The 15,000-nt window shown below is 32.4% G+C and overlaps 1 non-coding gene across 1 annotated transcript; it reads right to left on the bottom strand.

Annotated features, from left to right (window-relative positions):
• Positions 1-10,549: 10,549 nt before the first annotated feature.
• Positions 10,550-10,629, bottom strand: TRNAL-UAG (transfer RNA leucine (anticodon UAG)). Its single transcript has one exon. It is a non-coding gene; the product is annotated as a tRNA-Leu (tRNA).
• Between the last annotated feature and the right edge of the window lie 4,371 nt (positions 10,630-15,000).

Genomic DNA, 15,000 nt, shown 5'->3' with positions numbered 1-15,000 from the left:
CTTTCTATATATGGAAAGTCAAGAAATTCTCATCGAAACATCGAGAAATTGTGCATATAGAAAACTCTAAAGAAAGAAAAAAAGGAGACCCATGCCATGATTTTCAAATCTTTTCTATTTAGTAGTCTAAGTTTCTCGATGAGGATAATTAATTCGGTCGTTGTGGTCGGACTCTATTATGGATTTCTGACTACATTCTCCATAGGTCCCTCTTAGATCTTCTTTCTCCAATCTTGGATTAGGGAAGAAGGAGATATTCGCGACTACTGGCGATTTCATTATGGGGCAGCTCATGATCTTCATATCGATCTATTATCCACCTCTGTATCTATTCTTTCTTAGCTAAACAGGTGGAAGATCTATCCAATTTGGTTATATTATATCATGGACTCGAAAAACGGATCTGAATTTGACTGAAATGCACGATCTTCACAGGTATCACTTTTCACGATACCTAAAAGGTGGAATAGCGATTTTCGAACCATTTCCTATAAGAGAATGGTTTCCATTACTTTGAGAAATGGATTCTTATATCAAACTATAGCTATTGCATTAAAGAAGAAAAGAAACTAATAGAAGTCGAAGACGCGGAATGATAGTGAATAGAGAGAAAGATTCTTCTGATTTTCTTGTTTCTATCTACTAGACGCCGTAGAGAATTGAGAATTTTCATGTCTTTCAATTCTCGTACTCGTAATTGGAAAGTTATGGAAGGAGACCCATCATTTTGCAATGAAAACAACATATAAAACTCTGGACAATTTCGAAATCAGGCCAAGCGTCTTAATACATATGCAAAAAAATTCATTATTGGCCCACCATTGATTAGAAGATTTAGCTTGTATGAATCGCTATTGGTTTGATACGAATAATGACAATCGTTTCAGTATGTTAAGGATACAGATGTATCCACAATTCATTTAGAGTTACTTAATAGTCTATTTCTTATACCATATCTCTATCCCGTGAAATTCTCGAGCCAAAAGATGGATGCATATGCTGTGTTTCATTTTGCTAAATGATATCAATTAAATGGTGTATCAATTCCATAAATTGCATATAGCAATAAATAAATCAGCAAAATTCTTTCTAATATTTTAGATAGAAGAAACATTTCTTCTATCTAAAATATTAGAAAGAATGTACCCTTCTATCCAAATCCAATTTGCATCGATAAAATAAATCCAAATTCCAGTAGTAGATGAATAATTGCAAATTTGTGTGTGTACGAGATTAGAATAACTTCAAAATAACTGACATAATTTTGTATTTTTCCTGATCAGAAAAATACATGAAAAAGAAAGGAGGTAGAAAAATTTTTGGATTTATGGTTAAAGAAGAAAAAGAAGAAAACAGGGGTTCTGTTGAATTTCAAGTATTCAGTTTCACCAATAAGATACGGAGACTTGCTTCACATTTGGAATTACACAAAAAAGATTTTTCATCGGAAAGAGGTCTACGAAGACTTTTGGGAAAACGTCGACGTTTGCTGGCTTATTTGGCAAAGAAAAATAGAGTACGTTATAAGAAATTAATCGGTCAGTTGAATATTCGGGAGCAGTAATTTAATCGTTCAAATTTTTTTCTTGTTTTATTATTTTTTTAGTAGTCTTATAGTAGTCTTAGATTTTTCATTTTGATGAGCCTCGCTTTGAGGAATTCATGGAATAATCCATTTTCATGGAATAATGAATTAAGGAAGAAAGGATATGAGTCTACCGCTTACAAGAAAAGATCTCATGATAGTCAATATGGGCCCTCAACACCCATCAATGCATGGTGTTCTTCGACTGATCGTTACTCTCGATGGTGAGGATGTTATTGATTGTGAACCCATATTAGGGTATTTACACAGAGGAATGGAAAAAATCGCGGAAAACCGAACTATTATACAATACTTACCTTATGTAACAAGGTGGGATTATTTAGCTACTATGTTTACAGAAGCAATAACAGTAAATGCACCAGAATTCTTGGAGAATATTCAAATACCACAAAGAGCCAGCTATATTAGGGTAATTATGTTAGAATTAAGCCGGATAGCTTCTCACTTGCTATGGCTTGGACCTTTTATGGCGGATCTCGGCGCACAGACTCCTTTTTTCTATATTTTTAGAGAGAGAGAATTAATATATGATCTATTTGAAGCTGCTACAGGTATGCGAATGATGCACAATTACTTTCGCATCGGAGGAGTAGCCGCCGATCTACCTTATGGATGGATCGATAAATGTTTAGATTTCTGTGATTATTTTTTACGCGGAGTTGTTGAATATCAACAACTTATTACACAGAATCCAATTTTTTTAGAGCGAGTTGAAGGAGTAGGTTTTATTAGCGGAGAAGAAGCAGTAAATTGGGGCTTATCGGGACCGATGTTACGAGCTTCTGGAATACAATGGGATCTTCGTAAAGTAGATCCTTATGAGTCTTACAACCAATTTGATTGGAAAGTCCAATGGCAAAAAGAAGGGGATTCGTTAGCTCGCTATTTAGTACGAATTGGTGAAATGAGGGAATCCATCAAAATAATTCAACAAGCTGTAGAAAAAATTCCTGGAGGACCTTATGAAAATTTAGAAGTCCGACGCTTTAAGAAAGAAAATAATTCTGAATGGAATGATTTTGAGTATAAATTTCTTGGTAAAAAACCTTCGCCCAATTTTGAATTGTCAAGACAAGAGCTTTATGTAAGAGTAGAAGCCCCAAAAGGTGAATTAGGGATTTATCTAGTAGGAGATGATAGCCTTTTCCCCTGGAGATGGAAAATCCGTCCACCCGGGTTTATTAATTTGCAAATTCTTCCTCAGCTAGTTAAAAAAATGAAATTGGCTGATATCATGACGATATTAGGTAGTATAGATATCATTATGGGGGAAGTTGATCGTTGAAATGATAATAGATAGGGTAGAGGTAGAAACTATCAATTCTTTTTCGAAATTGGAATTATTAAAAGAAGTCTATGGACTGATATCGATTCTACCCATTTTGACCCTCCTTTTGGGAATAACAATAGAGGTACTCGTAATTGTGTGGTTAGAAAGAGAAATATCTGCGTCGATACAACAACGTATTGGTCCTGAATATGCTGGCCCCCTGGGCCTGCTTCAAGCTATAGCAGATGGGACTAAGCTACTTTTTAAAGAAGATATTCTGCCATCCCGAGGAGATATTTCTTTATTTAGCATTGGACCCTCTATAGCAGTCATATCAGTTTTATTAAGTTTTTTAGTTATCCCTTTGGGATATCATTTTGTTTTAGCCGATCTTAGTATTGGTGTTTTTTTATGGATTGCCATTTCAAGTATAGCTCCTATTGGTCTTCTTATGGCAGGATATAGCTCAAATAATAAATATTCTTTTTCAGGCGGTCTACGAGCTGCTGCTCAATCCATTAGTTATGAAATACCATTAACTTTTTGTGTGCTAGCAATATCTCTACGTGTGATTCGTTAAAATAGATCTTTTTCCTATAAAATCCATTAACTATTTATATTCCTTTTCTTATTTAGTATTTGGGTTGGTAAGTTAAACTAGATAGCTATATGAGTGAAACAAAACAGCTTATAAATTTGTAGTAAAAAGAAAAAATCTCATTTCCTACGTACAAGAAAAAAGTGGAAGTAAACATAAGCAGTGTAAACTCTTTATCCCAAGGTTGATATTTTTTAATTAGTCATCATATCTTGAAGCGGCCAAGAATAAAGGATTCACGATATGGAATTCCATTACTAGAATACTCCTAGTTATTACTATAACTTAATAATCCATAAGAAGAATCCACCAAAAGTTAGTGAAGGGTTAGGAACACTAAAGTACATAAAGGATTAGTAATGGAAAATCTAAAACATTAGAGATTTTTGCCCATAAAAGGAATCATAATAAGGACTTGCAATTTGTAGAAATTATCAAGTAGTACTTTCTTCGGATTCCGATCCAGAGTATGTTCCCATTCACTTGTTAAGGAAATGGCTATCAAGAACGAATTAACCCTTTATCCATTTTTTCTTTTTAAATACCCCCTCCCTGGGGAAAGAAGAATAGTAAAAAAGATATGGAGTGCACTAGAAAAAATTTTCATTATTTCCTTCCTCTATCCATATTCATGCAGAATTGCTCATGAACTAATACCCAACTCTTTCCATTTATTAATTGAATTCCTATAACAAGTAACAAGTGTTTTATTCCAAGATTAAGTTATTACTGAACAAAGAAAAATTTTCATTATATTATAAAGGATGAGATCAATTCGGAAGCGCTTTTTCTTATTCTAGCAGACGGAATTCCTTTGGTCTAATTTAGGACTTTCAAATCTATTTTATTTTATCTAATTCTATCTACGCCCCCGGGGCTAGGAACAAAACAGTCCTTTCCTTTTTCTGATCATAGAGAAGCCGTATGAAGCTAAGGTTTCATGTACGGTTTTGAAATAGCGGTGGGAACTGTGATGTTATCACCGACTATGATTATCTAACAGTTCAAGTACAGTTGATATAGTTGAAGCACAGTCAAAATACGGTTTTTTTGGATGGAATATTTGGCGTCAGCCTATAGGTTTTCTGGTTTTTTTAATTTCTTCTTTGGCAGAATGTGAAAGATTACCCTTTGATTTACCAGAAGCGGAGGAAGAATTAGTAGCAGGTTACCAAACTGAATATTCCGGTATCAAATATGGTTTATTTTATCTTGTTTCTTACCTAAATTTATTAGTTTCTTCTTTATTTGTAACAGTTCTCTACTTGGGCGGGTGGAATTTATCTATTCCCTATATATCCTTTTTTGATTTTTTCCAAATGAATAAAGCAGTTGGAATTTTGGAAATGACAATGGGTATATTTATTACATTAACTAAAGCTTATTTATTTCTCTTCATTTCTATCACAATAAGATGGACTTTACCGAGGATGAGAATGGATCAGTTATTAAATCTTGGATGGAAATTTCTTTTACCTATTTCCCTGGGCAATCTCTTATTAACAACCTCTTCTCAACTTGTTTCACTATAAATAAGATAATACAATAATAGTAAGAATATTTTCAACACAAAAGCTCTCTCAAACAAGAGAAAGAAACATATCTTTTTCATAGATATTTAGAATGAATATGTTCCCTATGGTAACTGGGTTCATGAGTTATGGTCAACAAACAATACGTGCTACAAGGTACATAGGTCAAAGTTTCATAACTACCTTATCCCACACAAATCGTTTACCTATAACGATTCACTACCCTTATGAAAAATCAATTACACCAGAGCGTTTCCGAGGGCGAATCCACTTTGAATTTGATAAATGTATTGCTTGTGAAGTATGTGTTCGCGTATGTCCGATAGATTTACCCGTTGTGGATTGGAGATTTGAAAAGGATATTAAAAGAAAACAATTGCTTAATTATAGTATTGATTTCGGAGTTTGTATATTTTGTGGCAATTGTGTTGAGTACTGTCCAACAAGCTGTTTATCAATGACTGAAGAATATGAACTTTCTACCTATGATCGTCATGAATTGAATTACAATCAAATTGCTTTAAGTCGGTTACCAATCTCCATAATGGGAGATTACACAATTCAAACAATTAGGAATTCGTCTGAAAGTAAAATAAACAAAGAAAAATCTTCGAATTCAAGAACGATTACTGATTACTAAACTTTGATTTTGTCTTTCTGTTATAAAAATCTAATAATTCTTTATTAAACTTTAAAATTAAACTATAAAGAAAAACGAAAAACTACTGCTTATTGGAAATTATTTCTTATTTTAAATCAGACTAGATTTTCGTGATATAATATAATTTATAACTATAAGTTTATACACAAAAAAATACCCTAATCCTTTTTTCCTTCCTTGAATCCTTTAGTTTTAGTCAGTTCATGAAAAATTTTATACTATTAATTTCTTTTTATCCATAATGGATTTACCTGGACCAATACATGAGATTCTTATGCTATTTGGGGGATTTGTTCTTCTACTAGGGGGTCTAGGAGTAGTATTACTTACCAACCCCATTTATTCTGCCTTTTCGCTGGGATTAGTTCTTGTTTGTATATCCTTATTCTATTTTTTATTAAATTCCTACTTTGTAGCTGTCGCACAACTTCTTATTTATGTGGGAGCCATAAATGTCTTGATCATATTCGCTGTAATGTTCGTAAATGGCTCAGAATGGTCTAAAGATAAGAATTATTGGACTATTGGAGATGGGTTCACTTCACTCGTTTGTATAACTATTGTTTTTTCACTAATGACTACTATCCCAGATACGTCGTGGTATGGAATTCTTTGGACTACAAGATCAAACCAAATAGTAGAACAGGGTCTCATAAATAATGTTCAACAAATTGGAATTCATTTAGCAACCGATTTTTATCTTCCGTTTGAACTCATTTCCATAATTCTTCTAGTTTCTTTAATAGGTGCAATTACTATGGCTCGGCAATAAGAAAACTTAGAAAAAGTACAAATTATAAGAATTGCAAATCTAAAATAAATAACTAAAGAATCACAATTTTGATTTAGTAAAATCCATCTACTGCCAACAAATACCTCCTTTTTTTTTTTTTTTTTTTTCTTTTGTTGTGTAATTGTTCTATTGTAATTAATTGAATCGGTTCAATTCTTGCCCTCATATTGAAATGAATCGAGATTGATAAGGAGTTAGTTAATGATGTTTGAGCATGTACTTTTTTTGAGTGTCTATTTATTTTCGATTGGTATCTATGGATTGATCACAAGCCGAAACATGGTTAGAGCTCTAATATGTCTTGAACTTATACTGAATTCAATTAATCTAAATCTCGTAACATTTTCTGATCTATTTGATAGTCGCCAATTAAAAGGAGATATTTTCGCAATTTTTGTTATAGCCCTTGCAGCTGCTGAAGCCGCTATTGGACTATCCATTCTTTCTTCCATCCATCGTAATAGGAAATCCACTCGTATCAATCAATCTAATTTATTGAATAATTAGACTTTTGAATAATTAGACATAGAATCCTCTAAACAAAGGCGCACATATTAAAATAAATAGAAATCAATACTATTTTCTTAGTATTATTTGAGAATATCCATTTTTTTTAGTAGATTATTGCATAGTATTCTTTTTCACTTAAATGAATTTTTGTATTTGTAATTCATTGATATTGCAATTTGAATATTGCAATAATTTATATTGAAAAGACGATAGCCAATTTATTGGCTAATTCGAATTCGTCTGTACAATTCGTAAAATTCTTTCTTATTTCTTATTTATTGTTGAAATCCAAAATTAAAGTCTCTTGGCTCTCTTCACGCTTTCTCACAAACAGATTAAAAAATAGATTTTTTTTTTTGAAGTTTGGATAAACCATTGCTTCGTCTGGTGTCTACAATACATATGACTCATTATAGTACTAATTTCATTTTTACCAGATCGAAAAATTTTATGTTGAAAAGAAAAATTTATAGATCCAATGTCACATTCCGTAAAAATTTACGATACATGTATAGGATGCACTCAATGTGTACGAGCTTGTCCAACAGATGTATTAGAAATGATACCCTGGGATGGATGTAAAGCCAAGCAAATTGCTTCCGCGCCGAGAACCGAAGATTGTGTGGGTTGTAAGAGATGTGAATCTGCCTGCCCGACAGATTTTTTAAGTGTCCGCGTTTATTTAGGGCCTGAAACAACACGTAGCATGGCTCTATCTTATTGATACGTTACAAAAAACTTCACTCGAATCGTCTGATTCCTCTTTACCGAAGAAGCCTGTGCTCGAAATAATCGAGCACGGGCTTTTCTGGTCAAAACGTATCTTGTCTTTATCACTTTATCATGAGTTATTTTCCTTGGTTAACAATACTTGTTGTTTTGCCGATATTTGCAGGTTCATTAATTTTCTTTTTACCTCATAAGGGAAACAAAGTCGTTAGGTGGTATACTATATCTATTTGTTTATTAGAATTCCTTCTAATGACTTATGCGTTCTGTTATCATTTCCAACTGGAGGATCCCTTAATCCAATTAAAGGAGGATTATAAATGGATAGATGTCTTCGATTTCCACTGGAGATTGGGAATCGATGGACTTTCATTAGGATCTATTTTATTGACAGGATTTATCACTACTTTAGCTACTTTAGCAGCTTGGCCAATTACACGGAATTCGCGATTATTCTATTTCCTGATGCTCGCAATGTATAGTGGTCAAATAGGATTATTTTCTTCGCGAGACCTTTTACTTTTTTTTATCATGTGGGAGTTAGAATTAATTCCTGTTTACTTACTTTTATCCATGTGGGGGGGGAAGAGGCGTCTATATTCAGCTACAAAGTTTATTTTGTATACTGCAGGCGGTTCCATTTTTTTCTTAATCGGAGTTCTGGGTATGGGCTTATATGGTTCCAACGAACCAGGATTAGATTTGGAAAGATTAATTAATCAATCATACCCTGCAACCTTGGAAATACTTTTATATTTTGGCTTCCTTATTGCTTATGCTGTCAAATTGCCGATTATACCCCTACATACGTGGTTACCAGATACCCATGGGGAAGCACATTATAGTACATGTATGCTTTTAGCGGGAATATTATTAAAGATGGGAGCATATGGATTGATTCGGATCAACATGGAATTGTTACCTCATGCTCATTATCTATTTTCGCCCTGGTTAGTAATAATAGGAGCGATCCAAATAATCTATGCAGCTTCAACTTCTCTTGGTCAACGAAATTTCAAAAAAAGAATAGCTTATTCCTCTGTATCTCACATGGGTTTCATAATTATAGGAATTGGTTCCATAACCAACATTGGACTCAATGGAGCTATTTTACAAATATTATCCCATGGATTTATTGGTGCTACACTTTTTTTCTTGGCAGGAACCGCTTCTGATAGAATGCGTCTTGTTTATCTCGAAGAACTGGGGGGAATATCTATCCCAATGCCTAAAATTTTTACCATGTTTAGTAGCTTTTCAATGGCTTCTCTTGCCTTACCAGGAATGAGTGGTTTTGTCGCAGAAGTTAGTAGTATTTTTTGGACTAATTACTAGTCCAAAATTTCTGTTAATGCCAAAAACACTAATTACTTTTGTAATGGCAATTGGAATGATATTAACTCCTATTTATTTATTATCTATGTTACGCCAGATGTTCTATGGATACAAGCTATTTAATGTTCCAAACGCAAATTTTGTGGATTCTGGACCACGAGAACTCTTTATTTTAATCTGTATCTTTTTACCAGTAATAGGAATTGGTATTTATCCAGATTTTGTTCTCTCCCTATCCGTTGACAGGGTAGAGGCTCTCTTATCCAATTATTATCCTAAATAGGTTTGCTTTTTTTTACTCGTCTGCTCTATTAATGCAGAAATAAGTAAAAAAGTATATAATGCAGAAATAAGTAAAAAAGTATAATTAGATCTATCTCGAATTTTTGAGAACCCTTTGATAAGGCGTTCAAGGGGTTCTCAAATAAAACATAAAAGTAAAAACCTTCATTTCATGAAGGTTTTATTTTATGTAATCATTTAGGTGTTAATGTAAACGAACCATAACTATGTAAGCCTATTCCTAATAGATTTATACCAAAATAACAAATCCAAATTATAAGAAATCCTATCAAAGCTATAAGTGCAGAATTCGTACCCTTCCAATTTGGATTTGTTCTACTATGTAAATAAATTGCGAATATGGTCCAAGTAATAATGCCCAAGTTTCCTTAGGATCCCAATTCCAATAGGATCCCCAGGCCTCATTAGCCCATACTGCTCCACAAAGAATACCTACGGTTAAAAGGGTAAATCCTAGGCTAATGACACGATAACTCCAAGAATCCAAACGCTCCGTTAATTGATATTTGTAATAATTTGGAAATGAAGGGACAGAGGTTCTTTTTAAAGCACTTCTTTTTGCATAAAAATATTTAATATCACTAAAGAAAAATGTTTTATTTAAAACATTTTTTTTCTTTTTAGAAAAGAAATGGAAATTATTTCGAAATCTAATGATTAGAATAGCGGCAGATAATAAGGATCCGCACAAAAGAGTTGCATAGCTTAATAACATCATACTGACATGCATCATTAACCACTGAGATTGTAGAGCAGGTACTAGTATCGTGGATTGATGCATTTCAGTTAAAAGACCCGATGTGGCAAAGCCTTGCGTTAAAATAGTACTTGGCGTAGTTATTGTGCTTAAATCATTTTTAGAGTTCTGTATTTTAGGAATGGTATGAAGAATATACAGGGCCCATGAAAGGAAGATCAATGACTCATATAAATTACTTAATGGAAAATGTCCCGAGGAAGCCCAACGAGAAACTAAGAATCCTGTTATAGAGAAAAAAGTAACTATCATTCCTTTTTCTGACGAATCGCGTAATCCTCCAAGTTCACGAACTAATAAGGTTATAAAATGAATCGTAATCACAATTGAAATCGTTGAGAAAGAGATATGAGTTAGTATATGTTCTAAAGTTGCAAATAGCATAAGGGGAAGGTCCCATTACAAAATTGTAAATTTCGAATTGATTTCTAATCTATTGTATTCTTTTTCAAGAATGCCGCCACTCGGATTCGAACCGAGATGCTTGAGCACTGCTTCCTAAGAGCAGCGTGTCTACCAATTTCACCATGGCGGCTAACTTCAAATAATAGGTAACTTAAAAGAATAATAGCTATTATCTTGGGAATCGTCGATATTGGGAAAGTCCATAAAATTTAGGAACATTAGAGTTTTCATTAAAATAGACTTCGTTTGGTAGTATCGTTTCCATTTTTTTTTTTTACAATAAACTCTTGCTTTGCCCAATAGAAACACAAACACTGCTTGAAAGAGTTGGAACTTCTTTTTTCTAACTTGCAATTATAGAACTAATTTTTTCTAATTAATTTCCCCTTTACATTTTGAAAATTCTTTCAATACAATGAAAAAAATCCAAAAGGGTTTCTATTTAATGATGAAATTAAAATAAAATGGATAAATAGAAAAGGCTTTTTGGATTTTTTAAAAATTTCTAGAATGAAAGTCTTTATGCTCTTATTAATAAGATTTACTAACCTTATGATTTTGGAGAAGATAGGTGGAAGTTGTAAGTCCTATTGTAAGAATACTCCACTTTTCATAATTTTCCTAATAGAATATGAGGATTCTATTAGGAAAATTATGAAAAGTTCATTGATAGGAAAAGAATACTTAGCACACAGTATACCAAACAAAACTTTTTTTTTCTTGTATATATAAGATAAGAGGGGTTTTTTGTTCTAAGAATATTGTACCGAGTAATTCGACACATAAAAGTACATTCAAAGAAGAATCCAAATTATTAAATAATTGGAATTCTTTTTTGATAAGTCAATTCATATTATTCCAAAATCTTATTATTTGTTTGTTGCCCAGAAAAACCCTTTGGTTTTGGATGCTCATTACCGCTCGAAAATGATCTTGATTTTACTAAAGAATAAGATTGTACTATGGAAAAATAAGTCTTTTTCTTCCAAATATTTTTACGAATACGCTTTTTTGACATTGAAGTACGTTTTTTTGGAACTGCCATTCAAAAAGGAAATTACTTTTTTCTAGTTGTATGTGAAAGACATCTATTGCTGCAAATCAATCCTTCTTTCTTCTTTTTATTAGTATTTATACTTAGATACTGAAAGATACTTAAATTTTGAATTATTTTTTACTTCATTTTGTCTAATGCGGATAAGACAACAAGAATTTTTTAACATTTTTTCTTTATATATTTTATACTTTTTTTTTAATAATATAGAATATATAGAAGGGTTTCTCATTTAAATCTATTTATATCTATTTATATATCAAGTATACTCCATATATAGATATATGGTATGGAAGCCTATCCCCCATATAAGATAAGACGGGGGGATAAAAAGAAGGGAAAATGAAAATAGTTAATTAAGTTCAGAATGGTATTCCATAAAGGAAAGGAATTCCAATCAAAACAAAAAATACTGAGTCTCTTAAACAAGACATTCTAAAACTTAGGTAATTTATAGTCATTAGAATTTTAGTTCTATATGAAGTAAGGACTATTCGATAATTTCTTATAAACATAGGTTTTCATTGGAATTCACTCAATCAGTTAATTATGGAACAAGAGAGCTGTTTCATCTTTGTTTTAAAGAAATATAAAAATGAATTATGAATAGAAAGTAAAATGATTCCACTTTTTTTTTTTTATTTTTATAAATATCTTTATTTAGTTAATAAAATAACTTCGTTACCTAGTTATTTTATTAACTTTTTTAATTTAACCAACTAAACCCATTCTTAATTTTTAATTATTTCAATGAGATAAATTTTGGAAAAATTAAGAATTTCAGTATTTTTTCTTATTCTTTTTATTTATTCTTTCAGAAAGAGATAAGAATTGGTTTGGTGAATCGGAAACAATTTTATAGAAAAATTGAAGTAAAAATTGAAGTAAAAATTGCAATTTCTTTTCTTATGGAACATACATATCAATATGCATGGGTAATCCCTCTTCTCCCACTTCCAGTTATTATGTCAATGGGATTTGGCCTTATTCTTATTCCGACAGCAACAAAAAATCTTCGTCGCATATGGGCTTTTCCTAGTGTTTTACTCTTAAGTATAGCTATGGTATTCTCAGTTCAACTGTCTATTCAACAAATAAATGGAAGTTCGATCTATCAATATCTATGGTCTTGGACCGTCAATAATGATTTTTCTTTAGAATTTGGATACTTGATTGACCCACTTACTTCTATTATGTTAATACTAATTACTACTGTAGGAATCCTGGTTCTTATTTATAGTGATGGTTATATGTCTCACGATGAAGGATATTTGAGATTTTTTGTTTATATAAGTTTTTTCAATACTTCCATGTTGGGATTGGTTACTAGCTCCAATTTGATACAAATTTATTTTTTTTGGGAACTCGTGGGAATGTGTTCTTATTTATTGATAGGCTTTTGGTTTACACGACCAATCGCAGCGAGTGCTTGTCAAAAAGCTTTTGTAACTAATCGTGTAGGGGATTTTGGTCTATTATTAGGAATTTTAGGTTTTTTTTGGATAACAGGTAGTTTAGAGTTTAGGGATTTGTTCAAAATAGCTAATAACTGGATTCCTAATAATGGAATTAACTCTTTACTTACTACTTTGTGTGCTTTTTTATTATTCCTTGGTGCAGTTGCGAAATCCGCACAATTCCCTCTTCACGTATGGTTACCCGATGCTATGGAAGGGCCCACTCCTATTTCGGCTCTTATACACGCAGCAACTATGGTTGCTGCGGGAATTTTTCTTCTAGCTCGACTTCTTCCTCTTTTCATATCTTTACCTTTGATAATGAGTTTTATTTCTTTAGTAGGTACAATAACACTATTCTTAGGAGCTACTTTAGCTCTTGCTCAGAGAGATATTAAAAGAAGCTTAGCCTATTCTACAATGTCTCAATTGGGTTATATGATGTTAGCTCTAGGTATAGGTTCTTATCAAGCTGCTTTATTCCATTTGATCACTCATGCTTATTCAAAAGCTTTATTGTTCTTGGGATCCGGATCCGTTATTCATTCAATGGAACCTCTTGTTGGATATTCACCAGATAAAAGTCAAAATATGGTTCTTATGGGCGGTTTAAGAAAATACATTCCAATCACAAGAACTACTTTTTTATGGGGTACACTTTCTCTTTGTGGTATTCCACCTCTTGCTTGCTTCTGGTCCAAAGATGAAATCCTTAGTAATAGTTGGTTGTATTCGCCCTTTTTTGGAATAATAGCCTCCTTTACTGCAGGATTAACTGCCTTTTATATGTTTCGGATATATTTACTTACATTTGATGGGTATTTGCGTGTTCATTTTCAAAATTACAGTAGCACTAAAGAGAGTTCCTTGTATTCAATATCCTTATGGGGAAAAAGGATACCCAAAGGAGTGAATAGGGATTTCGTTTTATCAACAACGAAGAGTGGAGTTTCTTTTTTTTCACAAAATATACCAAAAATTCAAGGTAATACAAGAAATAGGATAGGATCCTTTACTACGTCTTTTGGGGCTAAAAAAACTTTTGCCTATCCGCATGAAACGGGAAATACTATGTTATTTCCTCTTCTTATATTACTACTTTTCACTTTGTTCATTGGATTCATAGGAATCTCTTTTGATAATGGAGGAATTGGTAATGGAATAGCAGAGTTAACCATATTATCAAAGTGGTTAACTCCCTCAATAAACTTTACCCAGGAAAGTTCTAATTCTTTTGTAAATTCATATGAATTTATTACTAATGCAATTTCTTCTGTAAGTCTAGCTATCTTTGGTTTATTCATAGCATATATCTTCTATGGATCCGCTTATTCTTTTTTTCAGAATTTGGATTTAATAAACTCTTTTTACAAAGGAAATCCTAAAAAAGAATTTTTAGATCAAGTAAAAAAAAATATATACAGTTGGTCATATAATCGTGGTTATATAGATATTTTCTATACTAGGGTCTTTACCCTCGGTATAAGAGGGTTAACCGAACTCACGGAGTTTTTTGATAAGGGTGTTATTGATGGAATTACCAATGGAGTGGGTCTTGCTAGTTTTTGTATAGGAGAGGAAATTAAATATGTAGGGGGAGGTCGAATCTCGTCTTATTTATTCTTTTTTTTATGTTATGTATCTGTGTTTTTATTCTTTTTTCTTTCTTAAGTTAAGGAATTTACAACAAGTCTCTTGCAAAAATAACTATCCTATCCCCTTTCTACAATCTCTCTATATCCTTGTTACATAAGGTAAGTATTGTATAATAGTTCGGTTTTCCGCGATTTTTTCCATTCCTCTGTGTAAATACCCTAATATGGGTTCACAATCAATAACATCCTCACCATCGAGAGTAACGATCAGTCGAAGAACACCATGCATTGATGGGTGTTGAGGGCCCATATTGACTATCATGAGATCTTTTCTTGTAAGCGGTAGACTCATATCCTTTCTTCCTTAATTCATTATTCCATGAAAATGGATTATT

Source organism: Triticum urartu, unplaced genomic scaffold (assembly GCF_056163025.1).
Source record: "Triticum urartu cultivar PI428250 unplaced genomic scaffold, HENAU_Tu73 scaffold2, whole genome shotgun sequence".
NCBI classification, from domain to species: domain Eukaryota; kingdom Viridiplantae; phylum Streptophyta; class Magnoliopsida; order Poales; family Poaceae; genus Triticum; species Triticum urartu.
Note: the sequence above shows the minus strand (reverse complement) of the source record. Positions and strands in the feature narration are given on the sequence as shown.